The sequence below is a fragment of the Mytilus trossulus genome, chromosome 2 (genome assembly GCF_036588685.1).
Source record: "Mytilus trossulus isolate FHL-02 chromosome 2, PNRI_Mtr1.1.1.hap1, whole genome shotgun sequence".
In the NCBI taxonomy this organism is placed as follows: Eukaryota; Metazoa; Mollusca; class Bivalvia; order Mytilida; family Mytilidae; genus Mytilus; species Mytilus trossulus.
This window is the reverse complement of record NC_086374.1, coordinates 35,545,113-35,573,036: the sequence shown is the minus strand read 5'-3', so window position 1 is coordinate 35,573,036 and position 27,924 is coordinate 35,545,113. Positions and strand designations below refer to the sequence as shown.

Below are 27,924 nucleotides of genomic sequence, written 5' to 3'. Positions count from 1 at the left end.
ATATTATTGAATTAGTTTATATATATATCTTGATTTTAAAGGTAAGTTATGTCAGAGACATGTATATATGTCTCTGGTTATGTGTTTACACAGGAAATGATAACTTAATATTTATAATTTGAACCATGTGACATAAAGTGCATGGTGTTAACGTTCCTCAATTCACACTCTGTTCAGGCAAACCTTTACAGAAAAATACAGTATCTGATACAGAAAATTCCTGACTTGCGTTTATTTTGAAATTTGGATTATTGTTTTTGCAGAGGTAAAACTAACGGTAAGTGATTTTCTTCCGGTATAAATGTATCAAAATGAACAAATATATATTGTTTGTCATGCATCACATCTCATCTTGATAGATGCCCACGCCTGATGAACCAAGTTTGTCTACCGAATAATTGCGTATTTCTATTCAAAATCTAATAGAAAATATGTTAATGTTTTAATTACCGTGTTTACGTTATATTCTGTTGATGTTGATTGTTGCTATTTATAGACATTATTTATAGATTATTACATGGCATTTTTCATATTGGCCCTGGTATCAGCCATAGACTCCCATATCAAGCCAGACGGCTTTATTGTTTTTGCAGAGATAGTTATAACGGTACGTAGTTTTCCTACGGTGTAGTGCGTGTATCAAAATGAACTGATATATATATTGTCATGCATCAGATTTTTTAATGTGTGAGGGTCTTTGTTTAACCAAAATGTGGTTGTAGTGGTGAGACAAAACTTTACGCATTACGATGTCTTTGTAAAAAAAAACCATGGCAAATCTGTGAATGATAATGCCGTCCAAAACATTATATAAGGTATAACAAGTTATTGTTCAGCGTTCAGGGTTTTGTAAATACTTCAGTAGCATTTATTTTAAGTTTCCAAAATGCATGGATTGAAATTCAATAATTATACTTGATAAAACTGTTATGTTGATCAATACTTTTATATCAGTCCGATATGCGGTTTAAATAGAACAAAAGAATTCGACCTCTTGCGTTTAGAAGGTAGAAAAGTGTAATGAACTTTGTATACGGTTGTCAAGATGTCACAAAAGTTACTTTCCGTAAAGTCATTAAAAATATTTGCATTCACGTTGATTAGTTTTCATATTGTACAATTGTTCACAATGCAACTTGCAAACAATCTTTTTATAAACGACCATAAGTCAAGCTGTTACGTCATTTAGGGGGTCTCCTTATAAACTGCTACTTTTTTTTGCTGGACATAGAAAAAATCTAGGAAAAATTACAAAAATTGAGAAATGAATTGTCAATCGTTTAAGACCATTCACAAAGTGGCACACCTATATTTGACATTAAGACGCAACTTCAAAGTTGGATGTTATATGACTGGGTTTTGTTAATTAATTTACGCATCGAATACACCCGTCCTATATATGTATTAACATCACATGACTTTTAAGTGATTAAAACTAGTATTTTTTAAATAATATTTGCATGCTTGACATGTTTTTTTCTTAAACAATTACAATTACACCGACAGTCATAATTTCTGTAATATTTAAAAAGTTTTGTTACACATTTTGTTACACCTTAGTTATACAGTAACCCGGATTGGTTGACCATTGTGAAGATGAGTTTTTGGGGAAGCAACCAATTGTTGTTCGGAATTATTTTTTATGCATCATTTATTGATCTTGCAATTACTTGTAATTTAGTTTGGGTCTTATTTCTTGAGTGTCATATTTTGGCTATGTTTGTGTTCGATCATACAGTATGATAAGTTGGTAGTTGCCCGCGAATGGATTTTTTTTCATTTCTTGTGACTCTTTGCGTCTTGTTTGTTGATTGCAGTTGGATTTTGTTTTGTGTCATGTGGAGATATGATGTGATTTTGTTTTTCTTTTCATGTGTTTGCATCTAAAATTGGGATTGCACTGAGTTATTTCATGATTTCTTTTGTGCTATATTTTCGATACATTTTTAGTCTATCGTATAGCATCTTAAAATCGTCAGACGATATAATGTTCTATGTTTTATCGTGCACTGTTGTTTGTCTGTCTGTCTTTTTTGTAGGCATGGCGTTGTCAGTTTATTTTTTATTTCTGAGTTTTAATGTTCCTTTTGTATCCGTCGCCTCTCTATTATCTGAAATCTTTATGAGTTTTAGATATATATTATCATACTTTTTAGTACTGATATTGTAAAATTTAAGCATATATTACTGTTAAGCTCACTTTTTCAAGTCTGGACTGTATAGAGATTTACTGAACAGAGATGTACTTCTTTTATATTTCCAACATGTAAAACATTATTTTTACAATATTCACGGTGTATATTCATAACGCTTCCTTTCCGATAAAATCGGCGTTTTTGCTTCCTTTCCGAGTCAGAAAACGCACCCTTTCCGATACTGTACACAGGAAATGATTACATCGAATGAGTGGTAGTGTCCTTTAATGCCAATTTACCAATGAAATACTAATATTCTTGAAAGAATTGATAGGTGACGGAACAAAGTACATAAACAAGTATCCAAAATAAGATTTGCTAATGTCTATAATCGATTACAGAAAGCATACGGGTTAACACAACAACAGCGTCGACGAGTACAACAAGTTTATCAAAAATAAAAGTCATGAATGCAAGAACAATTGAGTGACGACCGTTTAACACAATATACAATTAATAAGATTATAAAATAAATTCGGAGTTTTCATTTTGTATATATTGTAAGATTCCTAACCTTTCAATGCATGCAATAACTGAGTTTTTTCTGAACATCGACCAAAACGCCTCCTTTCAGAGTTTGGAAACGCTTCCTTTAAGATTAAAGTTAACTAGGAAACGCATCCTTTCAGATAAATTAAAAATGTTTATACCAACGGTCAGACTGTGGATAGATGCAACTATGTCTAAACATTTTGATGTTCCGGGGCGTATTATTTAAAGTGAAAACGATAGATCTCGCACAAGCATTGATCAGCATTGACTTTTCAGCTTTATGTTGTAAAAGTATTTTAAAAATAACATTTTAAGATTGTGGTAAAGGGCGGTACTGAACACGGAAACACGTGAAATAAAAATCGCAAAAACGTTGCACGAAAAATAAAAATCGGGTAAAACGAAGCACGAGAAATAAAATCGTAAATATCAGGGAAAAAGTACCAGAACCGTAATTGGAGATTATGCAGCTATTATAAATGGGCATGAAGACCTTGCGGTCTTCTAGCTCTTAGTGCCCCTTATACTTGCATCTTATTTAAAAAAAAAACAAATATTATTCATAGTGATTTGATGGACTTCATTTATACCATACATATTGCAAAAGTAGAATGGTAACAAGATACATCACTTTCTTTCAGATAACACCAGTTACATAAAGTATTATAACACACTGACTTTTTATCAAATGCGGTACATGCACGAGAATAAATAAACAGCACCGACCCGAAACACGGAAAATAAATAAGGGGAAACACGAAACACGCATATTGAGGCAAACACGAGAAAACGATAAATAAAACGTCATAACACGAAAATACGTGAAATTTTATTTTTTTTCAAATTTGAGCTCTAGTTTCAGATTTTTGACTAAAGCGTCCTTCGTTACCTTGCGCAAAAGAAGCGCCTGTTTCTCCTCTTGAAGACCTAGTATATAGTAATACCCCGTGACACCCCTCATTATTTTTTCTGTAGAAGCCCTGAAATAGGCCAACCTCCCTGTTTTTTGACATTTTTTTCAAATTTTGAGATCTAGTTTTAGATTTTTGAACATAGCTATGGCCATCGATACCTTGCGCAAAAGAAGAGTCTGTTTCTTCTCTATATGACCTTTAGTCAAAGCCCGTGACACCCCTCATTATTTTTTCTAGAAGCCCTGGAATAGGCCGACCCAGTTTCTGCATATATGTAGGTTAGATTAATCAAAAAATGACATCAAAAGTGCTGTATTTCACAGAGTAGTACTACTTTCACATACGTTCTTAATTGAATTGGTGCATCAATTGGTAGTCCTACACCTACAAATAATCCGAATATTAAACCAAGATCTTCAAGCATGAGAAAAATGTGTTGGAAGCTGATTTGCCGGACTGACTGACAGGCAGACATACGGACGGACAGACAGAGTGCAAACCTTAAGCTTCGTTGGTAGGGAACTAAAAATATAAAGTAATATTATTCTGAAACACGTCTTAGAAATTCTACTTGCCTCTACTAGTCTGACTGAAATTTCGTGTATTAAATTTATGAGAATTTCTATAAAAAACAAAAAACAAAATTATTTTCAAATTCCGTTTCTTTCTCTCTTCGTGGAGTCGGATAGTTCTCATATTAAGATTAAAATACCGATTTAAATAGTGCTTGGCGGGAAATAATGCATAGTGGTGTACGTTGTCCATAATTTTTTACAACTCTCTGAAGCGCCTGGACCAAATGAATTTATTAAATTAATCTTGATATAAAGGCATCAAACTTTTCAAGGTGAAAAACAACAATTTTAGCGTTGTTGTTGCATTTTTGTTGTCTTCCCGGCTAGCCAAAAGAACAGCCATTCCGTATATTGTATACAAGAATAATGAATACAATCTACAAGTTGTAGTAACCATTTATTGTCCTCATATAAAAAAAAAACATGGACATTCCGAAAGACTACAGTGTGAGAATACATTTGATAATTGTAGATAAATTCAGATATGTTTTCTTTTAAAATATCTGATACATTGTACAGTTGATCTCTCAAATGATATAGTCTCTACACTGACAAGTTTATAAATTACTTATCATGTGAGAGAGAAAAAAACAGATATATATATAAAATACAATAAAATAAAATATAGGTCCACCTCTCATCCTATGTCCGAATATGAAAACTATATGAGTAAGCCTTTTTCAACTTATTTTTATAACTTCGTTCGTATGATGTACTGATACACGACTGTCCCAGGTATGGGGGGATCCCGCTAAAATGTTTAACCCCGCCACATTATTTATGTATGTGCCTGTCCCAAGTCAGGAGCCTGTAATTCAGTGGTTGTTGTTTGTTTTTGTGTTACATATGTTTTTTCGTTCCTTTTTTTATTTAAATAATGCCTTTTTTTTCTCGTTTGAATTTTTTCTCGGGGACTTTTATATCTGACTATGCGGTATGGGCTTTGATCATTGTTGAAGGCCGTACGGTGACCTATAGTTGTTAATGTCTGTGTGACTGTCAATTTGGTCTCTTGTGGAGAGTTGTCTCATTGGCAATCCTACATCTTCTTTTTTATATATACATATGTACCTGTTGTTCAAGAGAAAAAAATATACAAAGTGCTAAATGACTATTCTAATATCCTATATGCAGAAGTCACCAAGGGTAGATACTATAGGTTCTAGCGTTTGCGTATTAAATACCTGGCTTTTCAATGTATTAGTACTTTCACATTGTTATATGATCTGCATAAATTTAGAAATTATAGAAATTAATTGTTATTCTACATACAAAGTGTCCATTAGAAAGCTGTCTTCTCTTTATACCACAATCACCATTTCTAAAATTTGTGTTCCAACTGAACAAATTATTTAATAGGAGAGGGTTTGTTTTTGTCTAATTTCCCCTTTTTGTTCTTTTCTATTTTGTAGTAATAGCATCCAACTAATTCTTGTTCATAATATGCTTGAGTACCGGAAATAATTTTCAAAGAGAACCACACAAGTCTAGTTGTGGGAAGAATTTTACTCTCATCACATTTATGAAACACGAGTCACTTTTTGAGGCTTTGAGATATCCGATTTTTTAGCCTGTCTTTTTGTCTTTCGTTTCCACTAAAAACTGTCGAAAATATGGTTCCTGTAAAAAAAAAATATATTGTTTTATTCAGTTTAAAAACAGGGCATACCAAAATTTGTTGTAATTACCTGTTGTAATTGTCCCAGCTTAGGTAAAAAAAAAAACGGAATGAGAAATCTTTCTTTTTTCCTATTTTGAAACTATGATGTTTTGTACAAAGTTCAACTTTGTCGTAATTTCAAGGCCGATGGCGAATTCGGGGGTAGGGGCGAATAGGTGGTTCACCCTTGGATTGGACAAAATATCGTGTTTAGCCAAAATCTTCAATATTGTTTAAAGTCTCGCTACACTCGGCGATATTATTTTAATTCTATAGAATGACGCCCCTTTCACTGAAATCCAGGTACCGCTCCTAAAGGTAAAAATAGATTTGAACTGTGCAGTATATCTGATGTAGCTATAATGCACACCTTTGCTGTGCATTATCCAGATTATAGCACAGTAAGAACAAAGAGATTTTACCCATGTCATGTGTTAAAAACTTTTTTTTAACTTTTCGATTAGACCTTCAATGACGAGTCTCCAGATGACGATAGATGGAGAGTTATTTAAGGTCCAGTGGCAAGTATGATGCAAAGTGAAGAGGGATTTTAAATATACGTTGCAATAGCTTGTTTCCCAGTGCACTATAAATAAATTGTTTAAACTAAAGTAAGTCAGGTGCATATTCAGGAAGAAAACATGATAATGAGAAATGAATATGAACCCTGCTTTGGACTACGCCGTAATTTCAACGTGCTATCTCACAAGGTAACAGTTCGAATAATAGACATGTCAACTTACGTCGAACACATTATTCAGACCCCGGGGGTCGACTAGTCTTTTACTCTCAGAAGCGGATTCAGGGGGGGATCGGGGGCCCGGACCCTCATTTTGGGGATTTTTTTTTGGCTTATATAGGAAATCTCGAAGTGTGACTAGAGCGGGCCCTCTCTTAGGTCAGTCAGTGGGCCCCCACTTATGAAAATTTCTGGATCCGCCACTGACTCTAATTATTAAATGCCACGTGATAGGTTTCATTGATAATCTGCCCTTGTTCTTTAAATAATGCCAAAATACAAAGTTGTGACTAACAATGTTGCTTATGTAAAAGAAAGGATATGGGAGGTGCAGCCCTCACTGAACATATGATCATTTACGGTGACATTTTATCATGTTCAATATTAATGAAATGTTGTCTCAATGTTATAAATTCTATATCTTATACTTTTTATATCGTTAAACAATAAGCTAAAGTCGTGCTTATTTCCTAGCCTGTGCGCACAGCTACATTTTTATTTGAAAATAACATTACTTTTACGTGAATCTAAAAGGAGTCGTTTCTTTAGACTCCGAAAGTAAGCGTTTCCAAAATTGACGCTGGGACTGATTTATCGGAAAGGAAGTGTTTCCTTGATTTTAAAGAAAAAAGAGTTATACGGATGTTTCAGGTTAGCGGGACAAGGTAAAACCATTTGATAAGTTAAGATATAATGAAAAGCTTGCGAATCAATATGCTGTATGCTTTTTAAAATAGTTTCTGAGCAAACAAATGTATTTTTTTATCTGTCATCGTCAACGACGCTGAGATTGTGGAACTGTTTGAACTGGTTTATATTATTTTCCTAATGAAATCAACTTGGTATAAATTAAGACAAAACATTCAAATATTCCGTGAGCTACATATTTCTATTTAACTTACCTCTTGACGGCAGCATTATGCATTTTAATATCGTGATCCTGTGCGATGTCGTCATCGAAACTCCGAAAGGAAGCGTTAAAGTATCGGAAAGGAAGCAAAAACGCCGATTCTATCGGAAAGGAAGCGTTATGAATATACACCGTGATATTGTTATAGATTTATTTTATTATTTTAGGAAATGAATGTTCTTTGATAAAGATATTAAGTTGAAGACATGGGCGTAGGAACCTCATTCCCAAGAGAGCCATTAGACAGGGACAAAGTTGTGGTTGTGACAGGTGGTAATACTGGTGAGATTTTTACTAACAAATATAACATATTAACTTTAGCTAAATGAACAAGAATATAGCCTTAGTCTTAAAGGTCTTAGTTGCATTTTTCATTATAAGTTATTTGCCTTGAACTGGTTGTCAGTAACTGCGAGGACTCGCAGATCAGTTTCTTTTGTTGTGGGGATGACGTGTACCCTGTCGCGTCTATTCTGTGCTTTTGATACATGTATTTCTGTTTGTATTCATCTGATGAGTTAAGTTGTACTGTTTCACCACTGTACCAGGTTATGGGTATGGTTGGGCGCCCGCTAAACTGTTTAACCCCGCCACATTCTGCATGTATGTGTCTATCCCAAGTCCGGAGCCTGTGATTCAGTGGTTGTCGTTTGATCCTATGTCAGATATGTGTTTCCGTTCATAACGTTGTACATATATAAGCCCGTTATTTTTTTGGTTTGAATTGATTTACATTTGTTATTCCGGGGCCTTTAATAGCTGAAAATGCAATATTGGTTTGACTCATTGTTGAATGCCGTTCGGTGACCTATAAATGTTAATTTCTGTGGCATTTGGTATCCTTTTTAGGGTTGTCTCATTGCATTGGCAATCATACCACATCTTTCTTTTTTTCGTATATCAATAAAGCATTGTATTTGTCCGTTAAACTCACAAAAGCTTGTTTTAAAAACATGAAAATAAATTGAAAATCAATAATGAACTACTGAATACTACTAAATCAATGTGGTTCCATCAAAATTAAGCATATAGTGCAATGCATGACGATGCAGATATTGGTCCAAGAGTTCATGTTTTCTAAACTGAAGACATCCATTTGATACATTTGAATGTTTTATGGACGCCATTATGTTTTGGTTGACAGTCTGATGATATTAGATATGCTTCAATTATGGTATCCAATCATTACTGAAAATATTTGGTAAAGTGTTATGGTAAATACAGCTTTTCATGATTATCATCAAAAATATATCTATCGTTCCGTTGCATGTCTTTTATAGGAATCGGTTATGAAACAGCGAAATGGATTGCAATGTTAGGCGCAAAAGTGATAATAGCATGTAGATCGGAGATGAGAGCTCTTGAGGTAAAACTGGGAAATATAAATGTAAAGGGATGATTAATGTAAAGCAACAATCGAATAAAAAAAAAAACTCAAACCAAACCAACGTATACAGTTCTTAACCGAAGGACATTGGTGTCCTTTTATATTGAACCAAATTCCCTTAATCGGCTCGCCTGACCCGAAAATTCGAATGTCTCTTCGTTTACCTTTGCAAAATTTTAATCTGAAACTAAGATGTCAATGCCAACTTGTCTTGACTACAATAATCATTGGGATATCTAGTTATAAAAATAAGTCTGTGATTCCGCCTTCAAGGTCTACAAATAAGTTAACATCTGTCAAATAATGAATAAACTTTTCATGAGTAATTACTAGTACTCCTAAATGATGATTTCAATATCAGGTTTTTCAATAGCATCCAAGAACTGTAACAGATAAAGCAAACTATAAGCAACAAAAATCAATAAGCGAGACGAAATCTCCAAATGAGTCACCATTGACGAAATTTTCCGTTTTCTTCTCACCTAATGGTTTCAGTTGTCATGTTTTCAAGAAAAAAACAAACAGTTAAGTTAGCCAATACTATTGTTTTACCTCTATTGAATTAAGAGCAAGTTCTCAGTCTGATTAGTTTACAGAAAGAGCTACATTCTTATAGCTGGCATTGTAGTGTATATGCGGATTTCGCTAAATTGTTAGTTTGTACCTGGACAGCTAGTATTAACTCTTGAACTCGGTTTAAATATAGAAAAACATGGAAACAAATAAAATTAAAGCACGTTTTGTCATTTATTGTCATTTGTTCAACGTATAAAGTAAATTGCGTTATCTTTTAGCAATTTAGTAGGCATCCAACCCAACCCTGGTCAGTGACTTTTCAAACCCTTAATTCAGTTTTCGTTCAGCATATTTAAATAACATCTACAGTATTTGTACTCTGACAAAGATTGTATTGTATCAAAATCAAATATTCTGAAATAGATTTCTGTAAAAGAAGGAGAGTATGCAAACAAGAGAAACAGATAATAGTTTCAGCGAGGTTTTTGGGTTGGTTTTTTCGTTGCATGCAAACAGTAATTTATATGTAGTTTATGTGTTTAACTCGGCTATAAATTTATGCATCTGTAGGCAATTGAAAGAATGAAGAAGGAATACCAAGAAGAGAAGCAAAAAGGAACAAATGGAATTATCCAAGATGGTGACATATATGTACAATTTATGAAAGTCGATTTTGCATCTTTGCAGTCTACCAAAGAATTTATTGAAACCTTTAAATCTTCCGGGCAAAAATTACACACTTTAGTGTGTAACGCAGGATTAGGCCTTGGTCCTTTGTGTTAGTTTTAAAACATGTAAAATCGCAAATGCATTTATCAGTTTTTTTAATACTTGAAAAGCACTGGAAGAAAAGTCAAATGTATTAATTTTTTTGTTAACTTTTATAAGTAAACAGCGAAATCTTGTGATTTTTGTACAACTTTTGCTTCTTCACTGAAAACTTTGAATACTTATCTATGGAACGCCATCACTGCCTTATAATAAGAAAATACTATGACATGATGCAAATGTTGCTTACATGATGTGAATTCTTCTTTACATGATGTGAATTCTTCTTTACATGATGTGAATTCTTCATTACATGATGTGAATTCTTCTTTAAATGATGTGAATTCTTCATTACATGATGTGAATTCTTCTTTACATGATGTGAATTCTTCTTAACATGATGTGAATTTTTCTTTACATGATGTGAAAACTTCTGTACATGATGTGAAAACTTCATTACATGATGTGAAAACTTCATTACATGATGTGTAACCTTCATTACATGGTGTGGATTCCTCTTTACATAATGTGAAAACTTCATTACGTGATGTAGTTGTTTCATTACCTAATCTGAAAGTTTTGTTACATGATGTGAAAATTTCTTTACGTTATGTTAAAAAATCTTTATGTCGTATTTCTATTACATTATGCCAAAATATATACATCGTAATGTCAAATGGGTATTACGAGGTAAGAAACACATATGACGTTATGTGAACTCTTCATTATGTCAAAACATCTTTATAAGAACACGGGACCTCTCGGACGTTATTATTATTATAATTCAGACTCCTTGGATTTTTTCCAAAGCTATAGGGTAAAATATTTTGCCCCATAACACTTAATTTTTATTTTCATAAAAATCTTCAATAGCTAATTTGGAGATCCAATTAATACCAATGCAAATGCAAGGTAAAAGTCCAAGTCAGCCTTTTCTCCCCATTTTTTAAAACTGAAACATCTCAAAAAGGAGCTCCATGACCTATCAATATTTTTTTCAGCTTGTTTTGTACCTTAGCTGATGCTCTTTCGACTTATAATATCAATTTTAATTACTGGATTCTTAAAAATTTCAACTAAGTACATCTTTACATGCATTCAATGGAGCTGAATATCAAATTTCTGTAAATTATGAGTGATGCTATACATTTAGAGATTATATATATAAGCATGGCCGTGATAGTGTCATATTTAAAATTTTCTTTTTAAGTATACGTCATTTTTTTTATATATTTATATAAATTTAGAAACATAATTCAAATTTTTTAGAGGCAATGTTGGCAAACCCCTTCCAAAAAATACTTCTCCTATATCATGTATATCCAGAAACTCTACGGTACATGTACAATTGTCTCACTTACGTTACTTTGTTACATATCTCACTTTCAAATTAATTGATCTATTAATTTATTTAAACTTCAAAAAATAAATCCATAAAAAATGGCTAAGAAATGATACACAAACATAAAAAGGGTGGACAGAGACCTGTTTTGGTACTATCCATCATTCTAAAAGTATTGCATGACAATACATAGTTCCCTACCAGTTAATATTCATTATTCTCAAACAGAAAATTTAGAATTGATGTGCAAATTGTAATGTTAAAAGTAGATATCAAATATCAAATCAATATAACGGTAGTTAGACAAGCATGACTAAAACATGTGCAGAACATTGTGTGATTTTTCTAAGTCTAAGGATCACATGAATTTTCAAAATATCATCAAATCAAAACTAAATTTAAACTTGATCTGTAACTTGTAATGGTTAAACTATAAACAAAATTTCAAATCTAAATCTGTAAGTTAATGAATTAAGAATAGTCGAAAATTCTTGCATTATTTTTCTAAGTTCTAGGACCATAACTTTGCAAACACAAATCGCACTTGATCTGTAACTTGTCATGGTTTTACAAATAATCTTTATGTCAAATTTTAAGTCAAAATGTGGAAACCAATTATCTGAGTGAATTTCCTAAGTCCAAGGGCCATTACTCTGCAAAAAAATCCTCAAACCGTAACAAAATTAGAACTTGATCTGTAACTTTTCATGGTTATATTGTATACTAAATATCAAATCAATTTATTCAAGTATTGCTAACAGCAGTGCCATATCTCTTGCACGTAAAAGACATCCTTGTAGATTTCGAAAACGAGTAGGCTAATGCCGCTACAAGGCAGCACTCGCATTCGCAAAGTGGAAAGGGATTTATATAAGTTGCAAAACGTGTTACCGAATCCACTATAAATAAATATGTTTAAAACTAAAAAATGCGGAAAACTAATTTTCCGGACGGACATTTTGACCGACAGACAAATTGCAAACCGAAAGTCCCCTTCAACTTCGTTGGTAAGTGACTCATAAACGTTTAGTATATAATACTGATGTTTCCTAAAATATAAACCTTATAATAATGTAATAAATGTGCCTAGTTAATTCCCCTTACTTCTGGATAGATTAATTATTTGTTGATTAAATGTTTATTTTAAGTTTAATTTGATTTAAACTCCATAGTGAGATAAAAGTAAGGATTGTTAATTCAACTGTTTTAATATTTAACTTTTGATGTTTCTGTAATGTTTTTTGAATATTAGTTTATTCAATTTGTATTCAGTACCTTTAATGTAAAAGTTATCCGGTTTAATGACAATATAAGTATTTTAATTGTTTTTCAGTCGGAGTCGGCCTTGTACAGTCCTCCAAATACTCGCCGGACTGTATCAGTCCACTTGAGTTTAGAGTTATATATAGTTACCACTTCGGTGCAGTTTGCAAGAGATAGTCACCTCTTCTTGGTGCAATTCTACTACACAAAATACAACGCGAAGCCAATTAACTTTACTAAAGACTAACTCTTGGAACACTTTATTTTTCATTTTACATTTGAAATTACTCTATTTTTGAACTTCATTTAAGAAAGTTTTTTTACTCTCGTTTGTCCGCAATTATTGTACATTTGTGACTAAACATAGTTTCTTTTGATTAATTGTCTGATGTTCAGCCATAATCTGACATCAGGTGGTCGAATAGGGACACAATACTGGGAACTTCACGTCCCGGGAGGTGTCGTCACCGACCCCCTCCGTTACAATAACACTACCATAAAAATACACCACCAAGAACGTTTCTATAAAGTTTTGAACCCTTAAATGGCTTTAAATCCTATATATCCTTAACAAGCCTATGGACTGTACAACAAAACGTTTATAGTAAATTTAGGGCACATATTTGGGTTAAGGAGTTATGGAGCACAAGAATACCGAAAACGACCAAACCTAATATTAAAAAAACACAAAGCACGCTTCTATCAAGTTTTGAACCCTTAAAGGGTCTCATTAAACAATTTACATATATATCTTTATTCTCAATAAACCATCATTTTGACAAGGTATAGAGAAATACACAATATTATGTACAATATTTACAATATATACAATATTCAATAAATACATTTAGTAAAAGACATGTTACAAAAATAATTAATAGGGTGGCGTCACACTAGATAAAGCCAGGAGTTCACACAGATTTATTTATAATTTTGATAAATTTGCAGAGTTTACTCAACTTAACCTTCTTTTTTGATGACATTAATAATTTATATTTTAAAATATTTGGCTTTGTGTAGCTATACTTTTCAATGTAATTTTTCCTCTCCTGTTCAAAAAATTTGCATTCCAAAATAAAGTGAAATTCATCCCCGAGTTCATTGTTTTTACACAGAGTACAGTTTCTATTTTGTCTGCTGGTGTTTAGCCATCTACCAGCTTCAATGGGTAATTTATGATTAGTCGTTCTAAATCTGCAAAATTCTACTAGATTTTTGTTATCTAAAATATCTAAATAAGCTTCAGAGCTAAAACTATCTTTAAATACTTTGTAATTTATAGCTTTTGGTGATTCTTCTAACAGTAAGTGCCAATTCTGTTCAAATTGATCTTTAAGGTTTCTACTAACTGTAAGACGTAGCCAATTCAAATTAATAAAAGTTTGTGAATTCCAAATATATGTTAAGCCACATTCATTCAAAATATTTTTTATGTTATCTAACCATAAAAATTTATCTCCATTTACAAATGACAATTGAAAACATAAGTTATAGACAACTTTTGACAATTTTGACTCCTTTCCAGAAATAATTTTACCCCAGAATGATATCATTCTATTTTTTATGTCAATTTCTAGAGGATATCTTCCAAGTTCGCCATATATCATATACGATGGTGTAGAAGATTTTAAATGTAAAAGCAATTTGCAAAATTTTAGGTGGACTTTTTCGATTATTTCATTATTGCTAAAACCCCATACTTCGCACCCATATAATAAAATAGGCTTTATCATCTTATCGAATAATTCTAGTTGCGTTTTGATTGAAAGCCCGTGGTTTCTGCCTAATTTTAGAACCTCGTAGAAAGCCTTCGTAGCTTTATTAGCTATGGACTGTTTCGCTTTCTTAAAATTCCCACTTCTAGCTAGGTCTATTCCTAGATAATTAATACTATTCACTATTTCTAATTCTGTTCCCTTCAAATTGAAATGTAGGTTTCTTGGAAGTGTTCCTTTAGAAAATATCATGATTTTACTTTTATCTGCATTTACTTTCAGTTTCCATAAAGTACAGTAATCTTGAAATGAGTCAAGTTGCCTTTGAAGATCTGCAGCTGATTCTGCCATTAGCACAGTATCATCAGCATACAAAATTACAAATAATTTCAAATATGTATTAAGTTTGATTTCAATTTCGTTAGTTATCGTTTGGAGACCATCTAAGTTACAGTTTGATAAATATGACTCGAGGTCGTTCATAAATAAGGCGAAAAGAAATGGTGATAAATTTTCCCCTTGGCGTACCCCGTTACTACACGGGAAAAATTCTGACTTACAATCATTATAAGAAATACAAGACTTTGTACCGTTATACATATTTACAATTATATTATACATGTTACCATTCATATTATTCACTAGCAACTTGTACCATAGTCCATCCCGCCAAACTTTATCGAAAGCTTTTTCAAAATCAATAAAAGCGCAAAACATTTTTTTCTTTTTGTTTTTTAGAATTTCAAAAAAGTTAAAAATTATAAACAAATTATCGATTGTTGAATAGCCCTTACGAAATCCACATTGATTTTCGTTCAAGATAAGAAATTCGTCTGAGAACTTAGTTAATCGCTCACTCAAAATTGCAGTAAAGAGTTTCCCGAGGCAGCTTAAAATTGTAATTGGTCTATAATTTTTTGGGTCCATTTTGTCACCTTTGTTTTTGAAAAACGGTTTAATATTTCCAATCAGCCAACCATCTGGGACAACACCTGTTACAAAAATGATATTAAATAGTTGTTCGTAAATATCTAAAAATATAGTTTCTGTTGACTTGATATATTCATTTACAATCAAATCTTCTCCCGCGGCTTTATTGTTTTTTAGTTTTTTAATACATTTTTTAATCTCGTCTTTTGAAATATTTTTATTTATACTTTCGTTCAGACGATTAATATCGTAAGGGTCAATGTATGGTATGTTAATGTTTTGCTTGTCATTTGGTTCCTCGTTTAAAGATTTAAAAAATTCAAAAAGTTTTTCCATGGGAATGTCGGGTTGCTCCCGGTTTTTCCCACTTTTTAATAGTTTCCAGAATTCTTGTGAATTATTTGATTTAAAATTTTTAATTTTCTTTGACAAATTTCTTTTGTGATCAAGAATAGCTTGATCCATAACTTTTTTATATCTTTTTTCAGCTTGTTTCAAGTCTTGAAAATTTTGATCTGTTCTACATGATTTGAATTTTCTTTTACGTTTTCTGAAATTTTGTCTCTCAAAGTGACAGTCGTCATTAAACCATTCTTTTTTCAATTTTCCAAGTTTCTTTTTACCTTTTTTCTTAGAATTCGAAAATTTACATGTCCCGAATGTGGATTTCGCAGATTTACAGAATATTGAACATAAATGGTCAAGTAAAGTATTGATTTTTTGTTTTATCAACTGACGAGTACTTTTTACTAAAATCTAGATGTCCACTTTCTACTTCGTCTAATAGTATCTTTAATTCTTCAACTTTGCCTTGTTCAATCTGATCTTTAAATTCATGACATTTTTCATTATCCCATTTCTTAATTTTTTCAGAAAATATTTGACGATTACGATTCTCCCCCGTTTCCTCTACATTTTTCAGGGATAACCCCGACAATGAAATTGCTAGTGCACAATGAACATCTGAATAAAAATGACTAAAATCAAGTACACAAAAATTTCTGAAATATTTCAATAAACTTGTAGAACTTATACAATAATCTACAATGCTAGCATTTTTACATGTTAACTGTCCTGTCATTCTGTCTTCACCTATTCTACCATTTACAATAAACAAGTTATTTCCTTTGCAAAAATCTAAAATTTTGTTTCCGTACCTGTTTCTAATAGGGTCTAAACTATTTCTTTTTCGTGGTATATTCAATAAGTCAAGCGTTAAAACATCGTTTTCTACAAAATTCGCCGCATTGTTTCCATGCGTTTCTTTTGAATGTAAAAAATCATCGTCGTTGGCCGTTCGTCCGTTAAAGTCTCCAATTAAGGCAACGAATTTGTAATTTTTTGAGAAATTTGTATACTCGTCCTCAAGTTGACTAAATGCATCATGTGAAGAAAATGCAGTATATTCAGGGGGTATATATACTATACCTATAACAATATCTTGATCTAAATTTAAGAGGTCAGATGAGACTTTAAACCAAAGCACGTATTTACAATGTGTAGATAAAGGTTTTATTTTACTTGCTATTTCTTTTTTGTAGCCAAGAATGATACCCCCAGATCGAGTTTTAGCTATAGCTTTTCTATTTTTCATATGAAATTCATATCCTGTTAACTTAATTGTGTCAATATCATCAGTTTTGGTTTCTACTAAACAAATTATGTCATTTTTTCTTATTAGTTTTTCAAATTCTTCATATTTTAATCTCTTCTTAATTCCACAACAATTTAGACCTATAATATTCAAAACATTATTATCTTTAGTTTGACATGTATCATTATTATGGTTATTTATATTAATGTTATTAACAGATGGATCATTGTCTTTTTCTGATTCGTCTACACTGATAAATGTATATTCTCCTTGGCATTTCTAATGAGGTGTCTCAGGACTAGACCCTGCACGCTGTCGTTTGTATCGTCCATTCTGTGTATCATTGGATGGAGTCATCAGAACGTCCCTGTATCCAGTGTTCTCTCCGCTACCTTCGCGCTGTATTTCTGTTGGTACTGGTTCTTGGTTTTGCGGAGTGGGGTTTTCTGTATTTGATCTTGGAATAAACAGTTTCCCATCGATATATAACTTGTCTCGAAACATTTTGACAAGTTTTCCGTCCTGTTTTGCCAATTTCATAATAGGATAAAGCCTTTTTCGTTCTTCTTCTATTTCAGCAGGGAACTGTTCCTGTATTCCGAAAGGTTTACCTCGTAACTTGTTCGCATTTTTAAGAACGTGTTCTAGGTCACGATGATACAGAAACCGAGCTATGATTGGTCGTGCTCTATTTAGGCTTCTCTTTCCAAATCTATGAACATTTCCAAACTCAATAGGGTGTTGTATATCAAGTTCTTCGTACAAGAAGTTCTGCAGCTTTTGTTCACAATTTTCATATTTTGCAAAGGCTAAACCTTTAAAAATCAAATTGTTTTTCATTGACCTACATTGTAGATCTAAGATCGAATCTTTAAGTTTATTAATTTCATTGAGAGGAAGCTCTAGTTGTTCTTTGGGACTTTGTTCTAGATGAGTAATTCTTCCATTGTGGTGAATAACTTTTCTCAAAATTTGTTCGGATCGAGTTTGAATGTCATCAAAAAGGTTGCTTACGCCTTGACAACTCGCCTGACAATCAGCAAGCTGAACGTTGATTTCACTTGTCTTAGTTTCCAAAGTTCTAACTCTTGCGGACACTGACAGCATAGATTGGTGAAGGTCATCTATACGTTTGTCAAGTTTCGTTTCCATTCCTTGAACTCTTGAATCAATGTTAGTTACAACTTGCAGGATCATATTAAGTAGATCCATATTATTATGGCCATCTTGTCCAGTCTCAATTATTTTGCGGGTTTCCTCTATAAGTTTACCGGTTTCGTTTAGAGACATTTTTACAGAGGTCATAGGTCAAATTTACTATACAGTTAGTTGATTTTACACATTTCACATAGGTACAAAGTCCAACTTCATTCAAGGCGTTGTGAACTGTTTTATCCGTAAAGTTTCGCCCCTGGGTATATTCGAGCCAAGGTCTCAATGAACAAAGAAAATATTAATAAGTTCTTATAAAATGTGCATTAGACACCTCCAAAATATTCAAATTTTACACAAATCTGTATACTAAAGTCAAGATATTTACGTTTTGCGAAAGATAAATTCCATATCACAAACAAAACTATCCAAACTCGAAGAAATTTTGTGGAACGAAAAAACACTTCATGTTGGTTCAATCACGTGACGTATAATTATAAGGTGACGTTCACATCAGGTAATGCAGTTCTAGCATCACGTACTGCAATATTCACATTATACACTAAAGTATTCGCATCATGAATAAGGGTTTTTATTTTAACATCACATAAGGAAAGTTTCGCATCATGTAATCAAACAACCACATCACGTAAAGACGTTTTCACTGCATGTAATGAAGTTTTCACATAACGTAATGAAGTTTCCACATCATGTAATGTAAGGAAGTTTTCACATCATGTAATGAAGAATTCACATCATGTAATGAAGAGTTCGCATCATGTAAAGAAGAATTCACATCATGTAATGAAGAATTCACATCATGTAATGAAGAGTTCACATCATGTAATGAAAAATTCACATCATGTAATGAAAAATTCACATCATGTAATGAAGAGTTCACATCATGTAAAGAAGAGTTCACATCATGTAAAGAAGAGTTCACATTATGTAACGAAGAATTCACATCATATAAAGGAGAATTCACATCATGTAAGCAACATTTGCATCATGTCATAGTAGTTTTTTCTTATAAGGCAGTGATTACGGGGCGCCGAATGGGACTCTTGTGGTTTTGTACTCAAAATTCAATTTTGTACGGACAAAAGTGACTTTTGTTCAACAAAAATGAGTTCAGTTTAACAAAATTTGTTTCATACTACAAATTTAAAATTTTGTCATACAAAATTATCTATCAGCGGACAAAAGTCACTTTTGTCATGACAAAATTCATTTTTGTTTCACAGACTTGACTTTTGTTACCTAATTTGAAAATTTTGTATTCAAATTAGTTCAGTTTGGTTTCTGTGAGCTAATTTGCATACAAAATTCATTTTTGTTACACAAAATTGACTTTTATGAGACAAAAATGACAAAATTGACTTTTGTCTCAACAAAATTAACAAAATTGACTTTTGTCTCAACAAAATTGACAAAATTGATTTTTGTCTCAACAAAATTGACAAAATTGATTTTTGTCTCAACAAAATTGACAGAATTGAATTTTGTCTCAACAAAATTAACAAAATTGACTTTTGTCTCAACAAAATTGATTTTTGTCTCAACAAAATTGACAAAATTGACTTTTGTCTCAACAAAATTAACAAAATTGACTTTTGTCTCAACAAAATTGACAAAATTGACTTTTGTCTCAACAAAATTGATAAAATTGAATTTAGTCTCAACAAAATTGACAAAATTGAATTTTGTCACAACAAAATTGATTTTTGTCTCACGAAAGTCAATTTTGTCTCACGAAAGTCAAATTTGTCTCATAAAAGTAAATTTTGTTGTTGCAAAATTGAATTTTGTCGTCACAAAAATGAATTTTGTCGTCACAAAATTGAATTTTGTCTCAACAAAATTGACAAAATTGACTTTTGTCTCATTAAAATTGACAAAATTGACTTTTGTCTCAACAAAATTAACAAAATTGACTTTTGTCTCAACAAAATTGACAAAATTGATTTCTGTCTCAACAAAATTGACAAAATTGACTTTTGTCTCAACAAAATTGACAAAATTGACTTTTGTCTCAACAAAATTAACAAAATTAACTTTTGTCTCAACAAAATTAACAAAATTGACTTTTGTCTCAACAAAAATGACAAAATTGAATTTTGTCTCACAAAAGTCAATTTTGTCTCACAATAGTCAATTTTGTCCCACAAAAGTCAATATTGTCTCACAAAAGTCAATTTTGTCTCACAAAAGTCAATTTTGTCTCACAAAAGTCAATTTTGTCTCACAAAAGTCAATTTTGTCTCACAAAAGTCAATTTTGTCTCACAAAAGTTAATTTTGTCTCACACAATTGACTTTTGTTATTTAATTTCCATATCAGGTAACAAAAGTCAATTTTTTATGCAAATATGTTTATATTTGCATACCTTTTAGACAAAATTGACTTTTGTCATGACAAATATGAATTTTGTCTACAAAAATGAATTTTGTCATGACAAAAATGAATTTTGTCAACACAAATGAATTTTGTTATCACAAAATTGAAGTTCTCACAAAACAAGTCTGTAGCACATAGTTTTGTAAGACAAAAATGATTTTGTTATGACAGAATTGAATTTTGTACAAAACCACAAGAGTCCCATTCGGCGCCCCGTAGTGATGGCGTTCCATACTTATCATAAATTAATGCCTATTATATTTCGCCGTTGAGGATGATATAAACAGTAATGTTTATTAAGAATGAAATAAGTATATGGTAGAGATACATGTGCCTGTAGTTCAGTTGTTTTATTTGATGTCTTGTCATGTTTGTTTTTCGTTTATTGGTTTTTTAAAATTATTTCATTGGTTTTCTTGTTAAAATTGTTTCACATTTTTGTTTCGTTTTTGACTTGGTCATAGTTGACGGCCGTGCGGTCCTAACTTTGCTTTAATGTGCATCATAATACTTTTTTTAATAGTTTCTCATCATAATTTATACCATATTTCCTTAACTGTTTTCGGAATTAATTTTTTTCTTCTTCAGAATATACAAAGGACAAAAATGAATTGGTATTTCAGGTATGTTTAATACATACAAGAGGAGTTCACGCAGTAAACAACAGAATAGCAGAGTATATAGCCTCAGCTATTAAAATATTGTTGTTATGGTTTTTTTTAAAGCTATACACTTACAAATTCTATAAATTGAAAAGATATGTATGCATACTTAAATTCCAAGCAGAGGCCGATTAAGAGGAAGCCCCCCCCCCCTTGCTGAGAAAATTTTGTTTGATTATATAGGAAATCACTGAAACATGACCGGAGCGGGCCCCTCTTAGGCAGTCAGTAAATCAGTATGAAAGTTTCTCAATCCGCCACTGCCAAGATGCTAATTAAGACTTATAGATTCTAGTTGATAAGGTATCGTTTCACTAATTTGATAAATAAAGGTGTGTTAAAAAGCATTCGTGGAAATCAATCCATAATTCTAGTTTAATCAAATTCTTAATTAGACTGTGACAAATTAACAGCAGAGAAGTGATGTTTAACCGAGCTGTTGGTAAACTCACCATTAAGTTGGCATGTATCAAAATGTTCAATATTGCATTCTATATCACAAAGACTAAGAAAATATGAGCCAAATACAAAATAAATGGAAAATGGTAACGGGGAATGTGTCTAAGAGACAGCAACCCGACCAAGGATAAAACAAATCGACCGAAGGCCACCGATTGGTCTTAAATACAGCGAGAAAAGAAAACTCCTGATTGGTTCTTTAATGACACACATACTATGTAGTTATTTGATTGTTTGATTGTTGCTGCTTTTTGTTCGCTCTATATCTAGTGTCAAATAGTTCCTGTATATTAAGAACGACAACAAACAACATTGGAACAGGATTAAGGGCGTACAGTTAAGTGTCACTGGTAAAAGGGTTCTTTGTATAAAGACAGAAACAGGCCACCCATGGATTCCTTAAAAAATGTTGCAAAGTTTTTAATGTGAACAGCAAACGTGAGACTCTCCAAACACTAGGCATCGGAATGAACATTGTGATTTAAAAGTATTCTAGGCTGCATATACATGTACTATAATTACATCCCTTATAGCCGAACTGACGGCCGCCTTTATGGCGTGGTTTTAACTGCCGGATATTAGAAGTCCTCATATTCCTATACATCAGCCAATCCTTTTTGGTTGGTAGATAAGTTTTTGAAATTAAAAACATCTAATTTTAGGTTAATTATCTTAGCCAGTTCCTACTAGCCATACATCTGATTCCTCTAATGGAGTATTCGGGCTCGGATGACTGCAGAATAGTGTTGGTATCAAGTGATGGACATAACCTTGCTCATCCTTTTGTTGCATCATCGATTCAAGGAAAGCATCTGACAGAAGACAATTTCGAATGCTTTCGTAACTATGCCAATTCTAAATTGTACCAGGTAAGACACACCAGTTGACATATATAAGGGAGAACAACATGTAGCAATCAGTCTTTGGATTTGATTAACTGATTGAGGGCTGTTTCACGTCCAAAGGCAAATGCAACATTCATATTCAGGACGATAATATGGCAATGAGAGAGGATAATATTTTACCATTATCCTTTTTACTAGACCGACACGGATTTCGAAATTACAAGCTCATCAAGCAATGATCAGCAATAGTCTTATGAAAATAAGTCACCCTTCTCTAATACAATACTTGGACTCTGAGTACAGTGTTCACGTTGTCATAAATACTGCAAGCTTAGCTTGACACGGAGAAGGAAAATGTTTTCTGTTTGAGGTAACTTGAACACATATAACTGGCGTAGGAATCAAAGGGAGAACAACATGTAGCAATCAGTCTTTGGATTTGATTAACTGATTGAGGGCTGTTTCACGTCCAAAGGCAAATGCAACATTCATATTCAGGACGATAATATGGCAATGAGAGAGGATAATATTTTACCATTATCCTTTTTACTAGACCGACACGGATTTCGAAATTACAAGCTCATCAAGCAATGATCAGCTATAGTCTTATGAAAATAAGTCACCCTTCTCTAATACAATACTTGGACTCTGAGTACAGTGTTCACGTTGTCATAAATACTGCAAGCTTAGCTTGACACGGAGAAGGAAAATGTTTTCTGTTTGAGGTAACTTGAACACATATAACTGGCGTAGGAATCAAAGATGCAAAATTACAAATCGAATAAGGAATATCACAATATCTACGGAGTAGCATTATAATGCAGAATAGGAAATACTGTAAGGGGCACGAAAAACATGATGATTTAATAGGTGAATATAAGATAGCTTCTCTTGATATTTACATATGTCCATAGAATAAACAAAAGAATTTTTTTTAAATCACTTTATATATAGAGAGCGAAGTCGGCACTCGGACTAAATTTGGCGGAAGGTGTGCCTTGTCTGATGTATTTCAATAGTTATCAAACATAAACCTAAATAGGTATGATATAACTCTAAAAACTTTCGTCTACACATTTATATATTTAAAGGTTATGCAGATGTATTTTATGAATAGAAAGTTGAAGGATACCAACATTTCTGTGGTATCAACCCATCCTGGAACAGTTGAGACAGAATTCGGTAGGGATATGGAATGTTCTCGTACATGCTGCATATATTGCTTTGGACATACAATGAAATTCTGTCGTAAGTAGCTGTTGAAATAATAATGATTACGAGTTTTTAAAATGGGAATTATAGTAATTTGGTATCAATTATCAATTTAACGGATTCCCAAAAGAATATGCTAAACAATAGGCCATTTATGTTGTTTTCGTATATAAACCCGGGTGGTCGGAAAAAAGAAAATAATTCTAAAATATTTTATTTAAAAAAAAATATTTTGACGCATTTTTTATTTAGATTGCTGTTTCGTTTCTTTTCAACAATTTAAAACTTTACTAGTAAACAAAATTGCAACTTATACACCACATTTCAAAGTATAATTGAAACAAATATGTTTTTATCAGACTGCATAAAAACCCCATTCGAAGGAGCAGAAACTGAAATATATGCTGCAACAGCTCCACAACTTAAAGGTATTCGAGATGTGTATTATGCAGCCTGTAAACCAGCAACTACCTCAAGTCAATCAAGGTATACTGTGACATACGGATATCACAAATTAGATTTGGGCTGGGTTATAGGAGTTTTGTAGAATAAAATGCTGATCTGGTTAGAATAGATAACATTTTAAATAAAATAGATATCATCCATTCGCGAAAAGTCTGTAAAATGTATCTGACGTCTATCATATTTAATAGGCTGGGACATAAAGAGAACTGCGAGGCTATTTTATCTATTGCGAGATTTCAAAAGTATAATTGTCATGCAAAATATTTAATTGTGAAGATATTTTTATACAGATATTGTGTTGATATCTTTATATAAATATTGTGTAGATATCTTTATATCATGTAGATTTGCAATCAAGCAATTTTTTTTTAAATACAGGTCTTGTGTGTACGCTTACAAGCATCAAACAAGGCTCCGTTCATTTTTCTGTTTTAAAGAGCATTTCTTGTAGTGAAATACTTTTTCAAAACTTCTTCCATTAGTGTTTGCAAGTTATCTTGGTTATGAATTTGTTTTGAATGCATTTTTACAAATACTGTCGATACCATAACTTCTGATAGCCGAAATATCTTTCTATGAAAATCTTAAAGTTACAGAATTCTCAAGTTGCTTGTTGGATATCCAAAAAGTAAAATCACAAAAATACTGAACTTAGAGGAAAATCAATTCGGAAAGTCCATAAGCACATGTCAAAATCAAATAACAAAACGCATTAAAAACGAATGGACAAGAACTGTCATATTCCTGACTTAGTACAGTCATTTTCAAATGTAGAAAATGGTGGATTAAACCTGGTTTAATATCGCTAACCCTCTCACTTTAATGACAGTCTCATCAAATTGCGTTATATTTACATTGATGCGTAAAATAAATAACAAATAAGAAACGTGTCATATAAAATATTACTTCTGAATAGTTATTTTAGTACTGCAGAATTGAAACATGCATCGGCTCAGAAATGGAGAGAAAAAAATCATAATTAAAGTTTTGTCGGACGTTTTCACAAACCGGTCGCACTTGCATTTTATATTTTCTTATAACTGTTTATACTATGCACTTGAAATATCTTTTCAAATTTTGTAGAAATATGGAAAACCAAGAAGCGTTATTAAAAGTTTCTTTGGAATTGTTGAAGGACTATATACCTGAAGATATAGTACACAGATGGTCAACAAAACCAACAACATTAGCATAATATATACCTCATTCCCAAGATGATCTAAATCCTTACCATAATTCTAAGACAAAACAAAATACTCTTCAAGAGTTGAATACTTCTTAGTATTGGCATTACCGTTGAACCTGAACTAGCTCTATCATTGACAATCTTTTTTTATTGACTTTTTTGTAAAACAATTTATTCATCTGCAAACACATGCAGCCAAGTGAATCATGTGTATAGAGATCTTTACATGTTATTCAGATTAATATGTATTATATATATATACCACGCTATCATTTATGAGTTAATATATCTAAACGACGGCTCTGCAGGATGAGTTCGTTTAAATATGTTAATGAGTAAGACGTGGTATATATGTTTTGTAACATCATGTAAAAGCGGCATGGTGTTTTTTATCCAATAAAAAGCAGTGGGAGTGTCGTTCTACCCCTGCTTAGCATGTGAACGAGAAAATCGATCCAGTCAATTTTTCGAAATTCAGCCGGTTCATTCAGAAATCCTTGTTCTCGTGCATCAATCACATGGAGACGTAACCAAGTCTCGGAGTTTAAATCATTGTTTAACATAAAAAATATCAGATTAAACCATAGTCCAAGCTCCGTTTATCTACATGAAGTTACAAGCACAAAGTTCATCCTGATTCTTTTTTTAATGGAATAACATATCAATCTTTATATTAAACCATGTTTTTTTTCAGAAACCGAACTATTAAGCTGATTATCACGTAAAAACTTCAAAGGAAAATGCCGTATTATGTTACAAATTATATTATATAAATGAACTACTTATAAATGTGATTATTCTTATATTTCGAACAAGAAAGTAAGATATAACGACATAATGTGGTCTCTGTATTGTGGAAGTTATGCGTCATATGGTTATTAAATGTTAGATAAATAAAATAAAACAATAAAAAAAAAATTAACAGAGTTGGTGTTTTTGTAAATCACATTTCGACAGTCAATGCCACTAGAAGGAAATGGAGACTACCATGGGGACATAAACGGTCCACAAGATTGTGTGCCGATTGTATACCGTACAGTGGCAAATAGTTCATGCATATTCAGGATGAAAAGGATAAACAGAAAGCAACTTTGCCCAAAGACAAAGGACAAAAAGACTTACAGCGTTAACAAACTACATGTCAGTATGATACAAATAACACAAAAGTGCTAAATACCTTGGTTGCACCTTCACATCCGAACTGAAGTGGAATGATCATATCAATAATATATGCAACAAAGCCAACAGGACTATAGGCTTCCTAAAGAGAAATCTAAATATAGGAGCAACCTCAGTTAAGGAAAATGCATACAAAAGCCTTGCAAGACCAATAATAGAGTATGCAAGTGCAGTATGGGACCCATACTTTAAAACCGAAATAGATCGTTTAGAAATGTTCCAGAGAAGAGCAGCAAGATACGTTTCCAACAAACACCATAATCACTCAAGTGTCAGCAAAATGATTGATCACCTGGAATGGCCATCTCTGGAAAAAAGGCGAAAAGATGCTAGGCTAACTATGCCCTATAAAATAGAACACGACAAAGTGGCTGTAATTAAGGAAGATCGTCTTATGCAACCAACACGACTGTCGAGGAACATGCCCGACAAAAGTTTCCAAATTCCTGCAAGCAGAAGTGATTACAGAAAATACTCATTTTTCCCAAGAACAATCAGGGATTGGAACACTCTCCCTCCTGGGGTAGCATCAGCACCGTCAGTCGAGGCCTTTAAAGCCTGACTGACAAAGCTGAACTAATTTATTGAAATTGGGGGGGGGGTCTGCATGTGCACCTAAGTCATGACATAATAATCAGCTCGTTGATTGTGGTCATTATCAGGCAGAAGCAGAAGCAGAAACACTGCTAGCCGACTTATATTCAATTATTGTGAAAGGTAGGGAGTAACAACCGAACATGTACACCTAAACTACTTCCATATATCAAATATACGTAGTTAACATATTGTAATTGTATCTGAGAAAAAGCAGTCCGAGATTACTCTGACGTCCAACGGCTGTTTTGCAAGACAATCTGTGGATGTGGTCACCTAGTCACCATATCACGGCTCCAAATTGTCTGACATAACACCCCTTGAACATCCTAGAGAAAAGGGAGGATCCAAAAAACCTTTATGTAAATTAGGTCAAGGTCAGATGAACCCTCTCAGATGGATATGTACACTTTACAATATCATTCAATATACCAAATATTATTGACATGTTACATCTTAAAAACAAAACAAAAACAGTGTTTGATATTGACCAATGAACCATGAAAATGTTGTCAAGGTCAGATGAATCCTACTAGACAGACATGTATATGTACATATGTATTCTACATTTACTCCATAAACCAAATAAAGTTAACCTACTGTTACATGCCTTTGTGTTCAATGTATGTGCACTTATGTCTTTTGATTGAGTTAAGCCATACCAATTGATATTTTATAGTGTCTTTCTATATTGTGATGTTACACTATTGTTTCAGGTAAGGATGAAGGTTGGTACCTAGTGAAACGTTTAAATCCACTGCATTTGTTTGCAC

General features: G+C 32.5%; 1 pseudogene; it reads left to right on the top strand.

Moving 5' to 3' along the window:
* The first annotated feature begins 127 nt into the window (after positions 1–127).
* On the top strand, positions 128–26,304 carry LOC134707091 (WW domain-containing oxidoreductase-like; annotated as a pseudogene).
* Positions 26,305–27,924: the final 1,620 nt, after the last annotated feature.